The 16,119-nt window shown below is 41.7% G+C and overlaps 1 long non-coding RNA gene across 16 annotated transcripts in view; it reads right to left on the bottom strand.

Annotated features, from left to right (window-relative positions):
• The window catches only part of LOC144280927 (uncharacterized), a 764,680-nt gene that overhangs the window by 731,472 nt on the left and 17,089 nt on the right, over positions 1-16,119 (bottom strand). For 12 of the 16 annotated variants that reach the window (XR_013349369.1, XR_013349361.1, XR_013349370.1 and 9 more), the window contains exons 1-2: positions 8,794-9,165; positions 8,105-8,288 (exon numbers count right to left, since the gene is read on the bottom strand). This is a non-coding gene — a long non-coding RNA (uncharacterized LOC144280927). Of the gene's footprint in view, positions 1-8,104; positions 8,289-8,793; positions 9,181-11,971; positions 12,075-16,119 lie in introns of those variants that run through there. The other 4 variants (XR_013349373.1, XR_013349372.1, XR_013349362.1 and 1 more) reach the window with 4 other exon arrangements.

The raw sequence follows: 16,119 nt of genomic DNA, 5'->3' as shown, positions 1-16,119 counted from the left end.
GGCCGGTTTGGGAAGACTGGGCACACACTGCAGGTAAGGAGACATCTGTGGAAGAGTGTGGAGCCCAATATCAGGGTCTGATTGTGACGAGGGAGCAAAATCTTTGCCTCAAAAATGGACCAAAGAAGTGGATTTCCTTTCTTTGTCTTCTCCCTCCAAATTTTGTAAAGCATTTACTTCCTTTAAACAATATGAAATGGCATGTTCATAAGTTGCTTTAGTCTGAGTAAGAGGACTGTCATGCTCAGTTTATTTTAATGTTACAGAAGTTAAAATAATGTGAAGGAAATATGTTATATATAAAACATGGATATATTCTAGTTCTAACTTCTTGAGTCATATTAATTTTTAGATAACAAAATCTCACTTTGTTTCAGTGCTTATCATTAGAAGGGACGTTCTTAGGTCTGTGTTAGCAGTCCAGGTGCATTCCCTGGTAACTGAATTCAGTCTTTAGAGTATTTACACGGCTAAGTCTAAAGAGAGGGTCTGCTCAGAGCTCCTCATATGTCAGCATACCTCAGTTGGTGATCCACAGTTATTCAAGGGATATAGAAATAGGACGACATAAGCAGACAGAAGTCATAGCTTAAACTGAAGCTCAGGAAAATGCCAAAGCCTTTGTTCTGTTCATCCAGCAAATATTAATTAATCACTGTAAATTGATTAATTAATAAATATTTACTTAGTACAAGCACTATTTTAAGTCCCAGAAATATGTAAGTAATAAATAAGATCATCAAGATCTTTGCTCATGTGGAGATTATGTTCTGGGGGAAACGAGCTCATACACGAGATATGGTGGAGAAGTAATAGTCTGAGACCTTCACGGCAGTTTCTCATTTCCACAGCCAACCTAATTTCACCCTCACACTCCCTTATGCCCTTTCAGAAGCAGAGGTCCCTTTCTACTGGCACTACTCTTGGTGGCTTTGAGTCTATGCATCGATTCTTTTCTTCTCATAGAAGAGACAATAGTATTTCACATCAAGATGTTTGGAGAGGAAATGCTTTATTTTGCCTTGTTTTGTTTAATTTCAAAAAACTTGGCCTTGAACATCAAGAAGAAAAGTCTGGAAGTAGAGGACACAGAGTTTATCCATAAACACAGTTTGGGGGAAAAAAAGAGATGAGATGTCAGCTTTCTCACCACATAAAGAGAAGATCAAAGATTTTTCTCAGTTGAAGGAAACAGCTTCAAAACTGGGAGATAAAAGCAAGAGAGAAAATTATTGGTGAAGGTGCCATAAACAGAGGCCTTTCCTCCTGGCCCGTCTCAGAAAAGAAACTTTAGTTGGGTGAAGATAGAGCCCCCAATTAGTTTCAGGAATCTGAGAGCTGAGAATTTCTTACAAACTCACATTATGTCCCCCACAGCAGAGAGTGTTCCCTACAGAGTAGAATGGAAGCTGGCCTGTACCCTCAGAAAGAAAACCCAGCATGGCTGTCCTGCGACCACCCTACCCCAGTATATGTCAGCAAAGAATGGTATGGGAAAGTATCATAAAGCTTTCCATAATCCAAATAAGGGCACAGAGTTGTCTGAGACAGCACCAGTGGACCAGGAGAGGCAAACTGCCTTACACAAAAAGGATGCTGAGTGATTGGCATGGGCCCAACTAGAAGGCATGTGGCTGATAACAACAGACAAGTCTGCAACCACTCAAAGGAGATCAGAGTGGACAAGAAGTAGTAACAGATCAGACACTCCTTCCCCTGCCTTCCTGCCCATAATCTCCCATTCTACTCTACAAGAAATCAACTTTATTGTATCAAGCCACTGAAATTTGAGGCTGTTTGTGACATTAGCTTAGCTTACTGTAGTCATTATTAAAAACAAGGAAATTTCCATTTCTTTTGCTTGCTTGAATATGTGACATACAAAATTTGTACCCAGTACGTGATAAACACTAAGAAAAGGAAGCAAGGTGAGGTGCCTGGGTCAACCTTAAGCGTCAACCTTCAGCTCAGGTCGTGGTCCCGGGGTCCTAGGATCAAGCCCCACGTGGGGCTCCCTGGTTTCTCTCCTCTCTCTCCAATAAATAAATAAATCTTTTTTTAAAAAGGAAGCAGGGTGACATGAGAGATAGCAACTAAAGGAGAAATAAATGAATGATTCCTGTTATGAATAAATTATCTCTATAAAAATAATATTTGAGCTGAAACCTGAATATTGAAAAGAAGCCAGTCATGTGAAGTTCTTTAATATGACAGTTCCAGGCAGAAGAGACAGCAAGTGCAAACACTGTGAGGTGGGGATGAACCTGGTGTGTTTAAGGAACCAGAGGAAGGCTCATGTGGTGAAAGCACAGAAAGCAAGAGAGAGAAGGAAGAGTTGAGTCAGAGAGATGAGCATAACCATATCATATAGGGTCTTTTTTTTAAGATTTTATTTATTTATTCATTAGACACAGAGAGAGAGAGAGAGAGAGAAAGAGAGAGGCAGAGACACAGGCAGAGGGAGAAGCAGGCTCCATGCAGGGAGCCGGGCTGCCCTCATATAGGGTTTTAAAGTAAGAAAGTAATCTTGGGACACCTGGTCGGCTCAGTGGGAAGAGCATACAACTCTTGATCTTGGGGTCATGAGATCAAGCCCTGTGTTGGTTGTAGAGATTACATACATACATACATATATGGAAAATAGTCTGGGGGTGCCTGGATGGCACAGTCAGTTAAGCATCCAACTCTTGGTTTTGACTCAGGTCATGATCTCAGGGTCGTGAGATGGAGCCCCATATCAAGCTCCATGCTCAGGGCAGTCTGCTTGAGATTCTCTCTGCCTCTCCCTCTGCCCCTCCCACTCATGTTCTTTCTCCCTCCCTCCCTCTCAAATAAATAAATCTTAAAAGAGAAGTAGTTTGAATTTTATACTAAATTCCATAAGAAACCATTGAGGGTGTTAAGAAGGGAAATGATATGACCTAAGTTATGATTTATTCTGGCTGCTGTTTGGAGAAAGGATTAGAGTAGGACAAAAATGGAAGCTGAAATAAGACTTAAGAGACCATTAAAATAGTGCAGATGAGAGCTTCTGATTGTTTGACCTGACGGTGACAGTTGTAGAAATGGAAGAAATGAACATATTGGAGATATATTCCAGAGATGGAACTGATTAACTAGATGTGACACACAAAGAAAAGAATGGAATGATTCCCAAGTTTTTATCTTAAGAAACTGGGATGATGTCACTTTCTGAGGAAGAAACTGGGAGAACAGTTTAGGGAGAAGGAAGAGTAGAGAGAGAATAGAGTTGTTTGAGACTCATTACAATGAAGATGCCTATTAGACATTCAAGTCATGGAGGCAATTGGACAAGTAAGCAGTTTGATTTATGAGCCTGCTGCACAAGGAAAAGTCAAGACTGCAGTCTTACATTCGGGAGTCATCTGCATATAGATGGTATTAACATGATGCGACTAAATGAAATCTACCAGGGAGATAGTGTAGCTAGAAAAGAGAACCCAGGAAAGAGTCTGGAGGTCAAGCAAAGAAGATGGAGTGAGTCAAGAGACTGATAGGGGATATCCAGTGACATGGAGGTGGGAAATCAAACATGAGAAGCTGGCATCACAGAAGCCAAGAAAAGAAATTACCTGGATTATCTTTACTCTGAAACTAGCACTGCTAGTTCAAAAGGTCTGCTGAGTTGCTTAGAACCTTGATTCAATAATTTCTATCTCATAGAAAGAAAAATATCAGGGTCATGGATATAAACTACCTCCAAAATGCATGCCCTTAGCTTCTTGGGGAGCTGATGAGCATATTAATAGCACTGATCCTCCCTCTCTAACACTGGAGTAGCTCCTCTTATTGGCAGTGACTCAGCAGAGCCTTCTCCATAGTCAGAAAATCTTTCAAAACAGATCATTCCAATCAGCTATGTCTTTGAGAGAATGACTTTCTTTTTACATATGTTATGTATCTAAGAATATCAGCTACAGATTATTATCAGACAGGCCACATATAATGAATGTGAGGTGGTTTGCTTACTAACTAGTTGCTTTGGGGCTATACATTAAATAGAATATTGTTAATAGCCATCACTTTAGTTTGACCTGCTGCAAATATTAGCTAACTCAACACTCCATAACCACTGATTTGTCTATTTGTAAGACCAAAGATAACATTTAAAGATCAAATGATATATGAAAGAAAATGCCTTAATCATCAAAACAACCTCATTTCCCACATTAATGGTAGCTTATAATAAGATAGTCTTTCAGCAAAATAAGGTTTCCAGATTAGCCAACATGACCTATATCAAATTCTGTACCAACTTTAATGGACTTCCATCACAACACTTGAGAATTCTTCAAGTTATGGCTTGAGATGTCGGAGTTGGATACCTTCAAGGGTTGTTTATTTGCTTGTTTTTTATTGATGTTGTCATAGTTGAAGTGATATTGATGATAATTAGGTACTTGAATGCCAAGGAGAATTTAAATAAAACTCTCTAGTCTCCCACAAAAATCTTTTTTGAAAAATATTTTATTTATTTATTCATGAGAGACATAGAGAGAGGGAGAGGCAGAGACATAAGCAGAGGGAGAAGCAGGCTCCATGCAGGAAGTCTGAGGTGGGAGTCAATCCTGGGTCTCCAGGATCACACCCTGGACAGAAGGCAGGTGCTAAACCGCTGAGCCACCCAGGCATCCCACATACAAATCTTAAGAGGTCTATCAAAGTACACAAACTGTACAGAAAAGTATACAAGTTAATTGATTCAGAAAAGTTCCACCCTCAAATAAAGAAAAAGTTAACTTCCCCATCCACTAAAATATAGGCGCATAATCTACTTCACAATTTTATATACAAGTTCAGGAAGGTCTCCGATCCTCTGAAGACTACCTGTTCTTCCACTGCCCCAGAATTCCAAGTAAGGCACACTCTGGAATTAAAATATTTTCTCCTATAAGGTGGGCCATGTACCCCTTCTCTTTGTCATCAGGAACCAGAACTTTCAGTTTCCCAAAACTGATGGGGGTGGGGATGGTATTCTCTAGGAAAATGGGCCAGCCCCTTTGAGAACTGGACTTCATTTCCCACAGTATATGAGGCTACAGATGCTGGGAGCTATCCTGCGTCCTGAAAATCTTGGGCCTGTGTCTCCAGGCGCTGTCCAAGGTACCAACGTCTTACATGAGTAAGTATGTATGGTCTACAGACTACCAAAAGTATGGTCTACAGACTACCTGTATCAAAATCAACTGGGCATGAGTATTAAAATACAAATTCCTGAAAAAAACAAAAAAAAAATAAAAAATAAAATAAAATAAAATAAAATACAAATTCCTGGCCTATTCCAGAACCAATGAGCTAAAATATTTATAGGTAAACCTCACAAATCTGCATTCCGACAAGTTTCCCAAGAGTTCTTATGTCTGATGCTAACTTATGACTCCCAAATACCAGTACCACTGTTAGGATTGGGGACTATTTATTCTCATCCAAATTCACTGATCACTGCAAGTATACCTGATACCTTTAATATCATCTGTATCAACAGTAATGATGAGTTATTTTATTCCTGAAAAATAGAGTAACCAAATTTCTTCCAGATGGTTTCTGTCACAATTTGTCATGAGAAAAAAAGATTCAACTCCATCAAGAAATCTCAGGAAAGGTAAACCCTTTTGAAAATCAGCTTCCTTGATCTTTTGTTAGCAAGTCTTTCCTGACCATCCAATCTAGTAATAAAAATAACTGTAATTACAACCAATATTCACTGTTCACTCACTCTCTACCATCTGTTAAGCCTATAGCAGTGATGATACAGATGGCCCCCAACTTACAATGCTTCAACTTACAATTTTTCTACTTTATGATGGTGTGAGAGATGTATCCAGTGGAAACTTCACTTTGAATTTTGAATTTTTATCTTTTCTTGGCCTACTGATAGGCAGTATGATTCTCAAGATGCTAAGCAACAGTAACAAGCTGCAGCTTCCACTCAGCCCCACAAAGTAAACAAGTGATACACTTACAACCATTCTGATTTTCACTTTCAGTACAGTATTAAACAAATCACATAAGATATTCAATACTTTATTATACAACAGGCTTTGTGTTAGATGATCTTGCCCAACTGTAGGTAACTATAAATGTTCTGAACACATTTAAGGTAGGGTAGACTAAATGATGACATTCAGTAGGTTAGATACATTAAATATATGCTCAACCTATGATATTTTCAACTTATCAGGATCTCATCCCATCGTTGAGGAAGATCTTTAGTAGTCAAAAAAATACCGTGTTCACTACATGCCCAGCACTGTTCAAAGTTCCTTGTGTGACTGTTTCATTTAATCCTTACCAGATACATTTACCTGTGACCCCAAAGAAAGCAGGAGAAATTATACCCTTTATTACTTAAAGTATTGGGACCTGCTTATATGCCTTGTCATATAAGTATATGATACTAAAGTTAATGCTTTGATATCATCTTTAAAAACATGTGTTAAGTGGGGGAGAATAGAAATGCCCTTTATCAATTGCTTGTGGTATTATTCCAGGAACTTCAATGCAATGTTCATCTTCAATTAAAAAAATCACAACTACTTAAAAATAGGTTTTACTATCACCATCTTAACGAGTTTACCGAGGTACTGACAAACAATTAACTGCAAACATTCAAAGCATGTGATTTAATAGGTTTTGACAGATGAATACACTCATGAAACCATCACTTCCAAAAGTCTCCTTGTGCCCTCCTTCCAAACCCTCTCTGGTTGCTTGTTTCCAGATAACCATTGGTCTGCTTTCTGACACTATAGACTAGTGTGTACTTTCTAGAATTTTATATAAATAAAAGCATAGAGTATGTACTCTTTTTTCTGCCATCTTACACTCAGCATGATTACTTAACATTCATTAATGTTACTGCATTTATCAATAGTTCATTCCTTTTTACTACACAGAAGTATTCCAATTATTGCCATTTCATAAATAATAAAACTGAAAATAAGAAATTTGTTTAAAATTTTGGTAAAGGGCTAGATTCAAATGTAATGCCCAACACAAAATCCTCAGATTTTCCTACTAAAAATTCTGTCTACATTTAACTGAGAAACAGCGCCATATATGTCTTCAGAAGGGAGGAAATATAGACTCCAGACTGAGTAGAATATAGCAATCATGCAAAAAATAGCTGGATGACTGGAGAAGATATCATCTGCCCTTCCCTTTCCTGCTCTTATCAATACCACCTCAACCCTTGGGCTTCCCATTATAAGCCGCTCACTCTGAGAAGAGCCCCAAAATCCAAGCTGCCAAGGTACATGGAGATCACTGGGCACATGGCCTAAGATGTAGCTAGAATCTCATCTTACAGGCCAAAAGGGAAGGGAGCATGTGGGACAAATGATGGGAGATGAGCAGATTTACAGCAAGGTAAGGAGGTATCCAAGGAATTATAAAGACCTCATTAAACTGGGTCACTTGTGTGACTTCCCCTGATGGACACACCAAGGACAGAAGAGGAGATAAGTAAAAAATAGAAAAGGTGAACTACTCTTGCCAAACTCCCAATTGCTCATCTGGTGATCTCAGACACCCGGGACTCTTAGAGTATAAAACGTAATGGAATGCATTCCCTGCCCCCAATCCTCAACATACTTCAGAGGAAGAATTAAAAACAATAATAATAACAATAACTAGAATTTACAGAGTGTATGTTATGTGCCAGGCACCATATAAGAGAATCTTGTATCAACTTTACTAACAAGGAAATGAATTCTCAGAAAATATAAGTGACTCATCCATAGTCATATAGCCAGAGAGTAGTTAAATTATATCCAGAATTTCAATCTCTGAGACTTAGTCCAGCACTCTTTCCATGCCTTACAAGGATTCCCAGGTGCCCAGCGCCCAACCAGCACCACACGCTTCACCATCACTGGTCCCATCCCAGGCGTACAGTAGAGTGTATGTTGACTTAGGTCCTTCACTTTCAAAACCCAGATGTCTTATCCTACCCCGTCAGAATATACCATTCTGTGTGCCCTACCCTCAAAATGCTGTTAAACACTATAATCAGTATAAAAGATACTCTGATAAATTAATTCTGCACCAAAATGATTATGTTATGCTCTTCTCAGGTACTCACTGGGGCTTAAGAAGACAGTGCCTAAAAGAACGATGGAGATGGTGGGCAGCACTGTGATGTAGAGATTATCCAAGCCTGGTCTTCACACAACTGAATGTGGCTGATTTACAGACTTTAATTCCAGGCAAAGTAAACTACTACTCCTCTTTCAGAGGGGCCAATTTGGGCTAACGCAGCCTTTTGCCTAGAGGAAGAAGAATGGAAACAGTAATCATAACAGTTAAATGATGATGATGAAAAAAAAATGATGATGATGATAATAGAAGCAACATTTATCGATTGAGATATATATATACATATATCTCGACTGTTATACGACAGTGATACTAACCACAATATAGATATATAGATATATATATACCAGTATTATCTCAATCCACAATTCCATGAAATAAGTGCTATTGTTAGTCTGTTCATTTACAGGTGAGGAACCAGAGAGAGGCTAAGGAATCTGGGAATCAATGGCTAGTCTTTCAAACTCCAGAACATGCATTCTTAACCAGTTCACAGAGCTCCACCAAGTATCGTTTATTGTGCACCTACTATGTGCCTGACACTGTGCAAACCTTAAGCATATTAATTCACTGAAACTTCACAGCAACCCACTGAGGTATTATTATCCCCGTTTTACAGATGAGGCTCAGCCAGGGAAGGCAGGAAACGGGGCTTAGGGAAACGCTGGAACCCACCCCAGGCCGTCCAGAGGCTTTCATTCCGGGAGCCAAGCAGGCCAGGAGCGGACTCCGCGCGGCCACAGCGCCGGTAGTTACCCCCGCGGACCACCAGGGGGCGGCGTCCGGCCAGAGCTGCGCGAGCCAATCAGAAACTGACGGCGCCGCGCTCCCCGCGGGAACGGCCGTGGATGACTAGATCGTCCTCTTAAGGGACGTTTGGTTTTTCACAAAAAGGTGTAAAGTGACGCACACGTGACGAGCAGTCTCCGCAGGAGTCTGTACCGGGAAGACAGAGATCCAGACATTTCTTCCCCGGAAAAATTACCCGAGGCGCCTCAGCCCGGCGCTCCGACGGCGGAGAAGGCGGCAACCAATCCCGACAGCCCCCTTCCGCGTGTGTCGCGGCCACCAATCCCCGCTGTCTTCCGGGGGCGGGGCTCTTACCATCTCAGCCTATCAGGAGCGCAGTTTGCCTCCTGCGGGGGGGCGGGGCGGGGCGGGGCGGGGCTTCTCGCCGCCGAAGCCCGCAGGCCGCCGGGAGCCGTGGCAGGTTCCCGGCCGCGCTCTGCGGGGACCCGCGGGGGTGTGGTGGGGTCGCGGGGTCCGCGGAGGGCCCGCGCCTCAGGCAGCAGCCGCCACCTTTCTGTGGCTGGGGCTGCGGTTGGCGTGGCTCTCGGTCGTCACCCGAAAGTCTAGGGTGCATCCGCACTCGTTCATTCCAGGCAGTGCCCGTGCAGCCCCCACCCCCCCCCCCCCTGCACCTGAGCCTCTCGGGATCCCGCAGACGTGACACCACCCCTCGCAGGGATTGACTGGTCCTCCCTGAGCACCTTTGGCACTACAGCATCTGCGGCGCTGTTTTATTGACTACTCTGTTCGGTGCTGTTATACGCTGACCTGAGGGCAGAGACCACGCCTTACACATCTTTGCATTGAGCGTGCAAACTTCACATTGCGTCTAAACTCTGTGCAGCCCTTTTCTCAGCTAACTGTAAAGTGGGGATAATGGTTATCGCCTGTATAAAATGGGTGCACTGAATTAGTATTTGCAAAGCACTCAGCAGAAGAATGTCTTGCGTACAGCAAGTGCTCCAAAAAAGGTTAGCCATTGTCACTCCTGTGCCTGGCTAAAGCCTAGAATATGCACTCAGTAGCGTTTAGAACCAGCGTCACATACTCATTCTGGGAAGTTTAAATCTGAACTTCCTCAGAACTGCAAGAAGGGGATGTCCAAAAGTTTTATGCAGACATAGGACTTAGGAATGTGTCCAGGGTGCTTCAACATGTTACTGCAGTTAAGAACACCGCTGTGATGTCAGGAGCTGGGTTCAAGTTCAAGCTTGCTGGCTGAATGACCATGGAAATTAAAAGTGCTTCAGTTCCAAATCATTAAAAAAAAAAAGGAGGAGGTGCACTTGGATGGCTCAGTGGATTAAACATCCCACTCTTGACTTCAGCTCAGGTCATGATCTCAGGGTGGTGGGATTGAGCCCCATATAGGCTCTGCACTCAGCAGGGAGTCTGCTTGAGATTCTCTCTCCTTCTCCCTCTGCACCCCTGCCCCTGCTCATTCATTCTCTCTCTCTCTCTCTCTCTCTCTCTCCCCCCCCCTCAAATAAATCATTTTTTAAAGTGCTTTAGTTCCTCAACTATGAAATGGGGATGATATTAATAATACTACTGCACAGGGCTGTAGTATATGCAAGTAATGCATGAGAAGTGCTTAGAACAGTGCCTATCCTATAATAAGCTCCCAATTCCTTCTGTCCTTATCCCAATTTCACTTTGGGAGCAAGGACAGGAATATATATAGTTTCATATATATATATTCAAATATATACATATAGCACAGTATAGTTTCATACCTTCTACCTTATACTTGTATCCCACTTTAACTTTTGCAAAGCACATTCAGGTATGGTTTCCTTTAAGACTCACAGCAACTCTGTGAGGCTCAGAGAAGTTACTGGTTTGCTGGAATCCTAAAACATCTTTATAGTACAGCTTCATACATGTGCATTTGAAACAAAATTAGTTTCATTGTATTTTTAAATTTATAAATTGCTTTCTTCACTAATAATACATGTTAGAAACCTTTTTATGTCTATATCCCCATTTCTTTTTAAATACTGCACAGTCTTTCATACCTGAATTTATTTAACCGTTCCCCTATTGTCATCCATTCAAATGCTTAAAGCCAAATTCTGTCAAGTCTCAAGGCCCACAGCTTTGATTGTTCAGACTCTGAGCAGTCTCCAGGCCCAAAGACTCAAGTCACCAGGAAATGAAATCCTGATGGTCAGGAGTTTCCACTTGGCTCCAGATTTCTCCAAACCGCAAGCCCAAGGCTCCAGCAAGCTGTGGAGGGACGCTCCTCCCTGTGAGAAAAGGGCTAGGAGAATGTGCACATAGGGCTGGGAAGGGCTGCTGATTACCCTTCAGGGGTGGTAGTGGACTTGGAGGGCCTCTCTCAGATAGCTCTTCCACAAACCTAGGGGTCTCTCAGCACTTCTGCCCTTGTGCCTACCCTCCCCCAGATCCCTCACACACTTTGCCCCCCAAGACGTTATTTAACTATAACCTCCCCCCCAAAAAAAGACACATTTCCTATTACCGAATACACCCCTGTTTCATTAAAAGCTAGCAGAATTCCTAGCAGAGTTCTCAGCCCAGCTTTCTCAGGCTCAACTAGGAGACAGAAGGAATGCAAGGAGGTCATGGCATCCCATCGTGACATAGGGAACCCTCAGACATCCAATTCTAAAATGTAGCTCTGCAGCCAGAAAAGTTCTTTTCTTCCCTTGAGACTTAGTTTCTTCATTTGTCAGATGAAAACAAAGGAAGGAGAGTGAGGATCCAGGATACATAAATAGAGGAAGGGGGCACATAAACATTATGTGCACAGCTGTCAGGGAATGAGGGGAGATGGAGGGGAGCCAGGGAAAAGCTCTGCATTCTCCTCCTTGGAATGGATGGAGCTGCTCCTGGAGCAAAGCCTGACATGGGACCCCCTCTCTTTGCTGGAAGAAGCCGAGAAACAAATAAGATTGTATCTCAGGATGTCATCTTGATGCTATTGCTCAAGGCTGTCACACATCTCATCCCTTACCAAGTGCTCTCTCCCCAACCCCTTGAAGATCCTGTACATCCCCAGAATCAGTCTCACATAGGGCACAGGTTCTTATCTGCTTACCTCACTATCCAGGCCTCTTCCTTAGTAACAGAACCATGACTTTCAGCTGGGATCATTGCCTTTCAGAATAAGACATTTCCCAGACTCCTTTGCTGCTAGTTTTCTGGCCAAAGAGATATAAGAGATGTTCTGGGTGAGGCTTCCAGGGAGGCACAGTGAAGGCAGCCCCAGCCCCCTTTTATCTTCTCCCTTATTCCCTTCCTCAGTCCTGCTTTCCGGGAAGAAAGTGACCTTCACTGAGGATGCCAATCACAAGCTAGGACAATGGAGCAGAATTATAAAAGGAGCCTGAATCTTGATAACCATTGTTCGTGATCTGCCTACCTGAAGACTTCTTTGCTGTGAGAAAATAAAACCCTTACATATAAATTTTTTTATTTTTTTTTTATTTATGATAGTCACACACACAGAGAGGGAGAGAGAGGCAGAGACACAGGCAGAGGGAGAGGGAGAAGCAGGCTCCATGCACCGGGAGCCCGATGTGGGATTCGATCCCAGGTCTCCAGGATCGCGCCCTGGGCCAAAGGCAGGCACTAAACCGCTGTGCCACCCAGGGATCCCAAAACCCTTACATATATATGTCACTGCTATTTTAGGTATCCTATTATATGTAGCCCGACCTAGTCCTTAACTGACTAGTCTCTCTTCTACAAGGTCTAGAAGTTGCTGGAAGGAAAGCTGCTTAAATCCCACTGTTTTCTTTTTCTTTGAAGAACCAAGCAGAGGAATTAAGGTCTATTATTGGCTCAGAAACCTTAACCTTAGAGAAATACATTTATAGATTACCAGAACATTCTTCTGATTGGACCATATTGACCAGCACAAAATTAAGCCTGGACTCATGAGACATTTGGGGACAAAAGATACAGGTATTCTCTAGCTAAATCACACGTTGGCATAACCTTGATGTCCTATTTTCATATGAAAGAAAACATAATATTCTGTGGAGGAAGATCCTCAGCACACAGAAAAATCCTGAATGCTTTTGTTGGTGGTTGGGTTCAGTTCAGCCTCCAAACTGACCTCTAAGTGACAGCTTCTTTGGAACAGAATCCAGCTACGTTAGAGTCTCTAAGGAATGTTCAGGCATTCACAGTTGACATCTGGCCCAAAGCCTTCTAAGCCTCCAACCTCTGTTTCTTCTCAGGAGGGGATTCAGCTGGCCCCTCTCTCAGCAAACCTTTTGCAATCATGCCCTCCGCGGGACATTGTGAGAGGGAACAGTTGTCCCAGAGCAATGGTTCTCAAACATGAAAGTGCCTCGGAATCCCCTGGAGGGCTTGTAGAAATACAAATCACTGGGCTCCAACCCCAGAGTTTCTGATTCAAGAGATCTGGGGTGAGATCTAAATATTTGCAGCTTTAATAAATTCTCAAGTGATGCTGATGCTGCCGGTCCAGGGAACACATTTTGAGAACCACTGCCCTAGAGTCAGGTAAAGTACTTCAGGCTATTTCTGGGGAATTTCCTCCAGTGTGTTGTGAGGTGGTGACCTCAGCAAAGCTGCCCTGAGAACTGTCCTTTCAGGACCTCTGTCTCCTTCCCCGGGCTCCCATCAGGCCCCTCAGGGAGAGCTCCTTTTCACAGGGCCACTGAGTAGGAACCTCCACAGGCATTTGCCTCCTCTGGAGTACCCCCTACAGTGTTGAGGATTGGGTCTAGAGAGGAAGAGAGGGTGGAATTACATAACCTATTTTTTCTTTAATGTCTAAATATGTTAAAACATAACATGTTATGTTTAATGTTTAAATGTGTTGTGTTAATGTGTTAATGTGTTGTTCTTACAATAAAGTAATAAAAGAAAAGGGTTAAGAAATACAGACTATTTTGGAAATGTTTGTGAATAACATTTATTGAGCAATTACTGTGTTTCAGGCACTGTAGTTAATGCTCATTTAGTTACTGTCACCATATTTGAGCCTAAAACAGGCTTAGAGAGGCCAAATAACTTGCCAGTGTGACACAGATCATCAAGGACAGAGCAAGGACTCTATTGCAAGTTAATCCAATTCCAAAGCTTGATCCTTAGGTAATGGTGTGGTTTGAAAATTCTGCTTTCTAATGCCACTAAGACATGCATTCTCACTGAGGGTGATATGGCTCTGAAGGGAGAAAAAATTAGTTCTGAGTGTAGGAGGTGAATAATCTTTATTCTTTTTATGAATAAAATACAGACATACACACAGTACATAATAGGTATACAATATATCTGTAGCATTAAATTTTACAGGGAGAGAGTAATTAGAAAAATATATCTAAGAAGTCTCTTTATAGGGACATAATGAAAACAAGATTGAGAAACACTGTGCTAGTGTATTTTGGCAAAGAGCCCGTTTGCTGAAAAAGTTAGTGCTGTCTTACACAACTTCCAAAGTTTTCTATGAAGCAGAGGACAAACAAAACATTTGACATTTATTGTTTAAAGCTTTTACTTGTTAAGCCATATGGTCCTCTCAAGAACCTCCTGATGAAGTCATTAAGGAAGATATTTAATATCCATATCTAATAGATGAAGGGATTGAACTTTAAAGATAACTATCCACCTAGATTTAATGCCAAACAAAACTATCCCTCAAGAATAAACTGAAATAAAGAAACTGGTAGACAGAGCAAAGCAGAGCTTGTTATAAACAGACCTCAGTGGGAAAACTCTAATGTCTGAGATACAAGAAGGAATGAAGCAAGCAAGCAAGATTGTTAACATGCAAACAAATCTATACAAATATTGATGTATAAAATAATAGTCATAAGATCTAATTTGGGGGCTTCCAGATATAAGACAGAACTAAGATGTTGGACAACAATGGCATATAAGTCATGAGAGATGGTTAGAATTAAAGCATACTCACGTCTTTGAGTTAGTTTGGGAGAAGAGTATAGACCGATTCGAGAATTTCAGTTAAACATCCAAGTTAAATTTCCAAGTTAACATGTAAAAGAATAGATGGTCAAGCATGTAACTGTCCAATGAAAAGAATGAAAAGTGGAAGGAGCAAATTCTATGCTGTCTCACCACAAATGTTGAGTCATGGGGGAAAAAAATCAAATAGAGCCTTTAAATTTACTTAAAATCATCATCTTTGAATATAGTGTTTTTACTAAATGTTGCTTAAAAATCAATTTCATGAGTAAAGTTTTCATACTAAAAACTAAAAAGTTTTTCTTATCTTCATCACTTAATAAGTGTTTAGAACTTGAACAGTGTCTCTAAAATGGTGATCCATACAATTGTGGCTTCCCAAGATGCTAAGCCCCAAGGAGAAGACCCATGATGCTGTGATTTGAGAGATGCTGCACACCACATCCTCACCTGGAGATTCACAAAGCTCTAAAGCCCTACGAAGACTTATATATAGTAACCCCAGTCTTTTCCAAACATTTTTCCCCACTACGTGAACTATATTAACACTCCATAGAACAAACTCTGGACAACTCTAGATTCAGCCTTCTTATTTAATTTCAGTGGCTCAGATTGAAAACGCACCAAAACACAAAACGTAGCTTCAATTCTTCTGAGGACTCGACAAAACCATTTTAAAAGTTTGAAACTGTGACCTCAAGTAATTTGAAACATAGCAATATCAGTCACTTGCACAACCTCACAGTTACACTCCTTGGTGCCTTTGCATGACAAACACATGTCCCAACACATACAGGCTCATGGAGTTTCTCCCCTGTAGTCTCCCACTGAACAGACAGCATCCTCACACATTCAACCTGCCCCCAAAATGACCACTGTCAGCTTTCTCGCCTCATGTGTTCTTATTTCTTCATTGCTTACCCACCATCTTCTTCCCCTTCAGTTTGGTTTTGGAAGTCTGAAAAGCAATGAGATAAATAAAAAAATTTTCTGAAGAAATAGTCTCTTGGCTCCTTGGGGGAAAACCCAGGAATAAAAGTGCCCCAGGACAAGTCACATCCTTTCACAATCTGGGCTTGGTTTCCCCAATGGTCTAAAGAAGGGACAAATGACATAGCGCCAGAGCTCCTTCTAGTCTCGGATTGTGCAATGATCAGCCTGGTGTTACCATTGCCAAGTTTTTGCTCTTGGCTCATCAGCTGGATCTTCAGTGCTAAAGGACACTGCCAAACTTAAGGGCATTTCAAGCTTCCTCTGTCTTCATCCCCCTGCAGTTCCTCCTCCTCA

Source organism: Canis aureus, chromosome 12 (assembly GCF_053574225.1).
Source record: "Canis aureus isolate CA01 chromosome 12, VMU_Caureus_v.1.0, whole genome shotgun sequence".
NCBI lineage: Eukaryota > Metazoa > Chordata > Mammalia > Carnivora > Canidae > Canis > Canis aureus.
The sequence above is the reverse complement of the archived record's forward strand: the minus strand, read 5'-3'. Positions and strand labels throughout refer to the sequence as shown.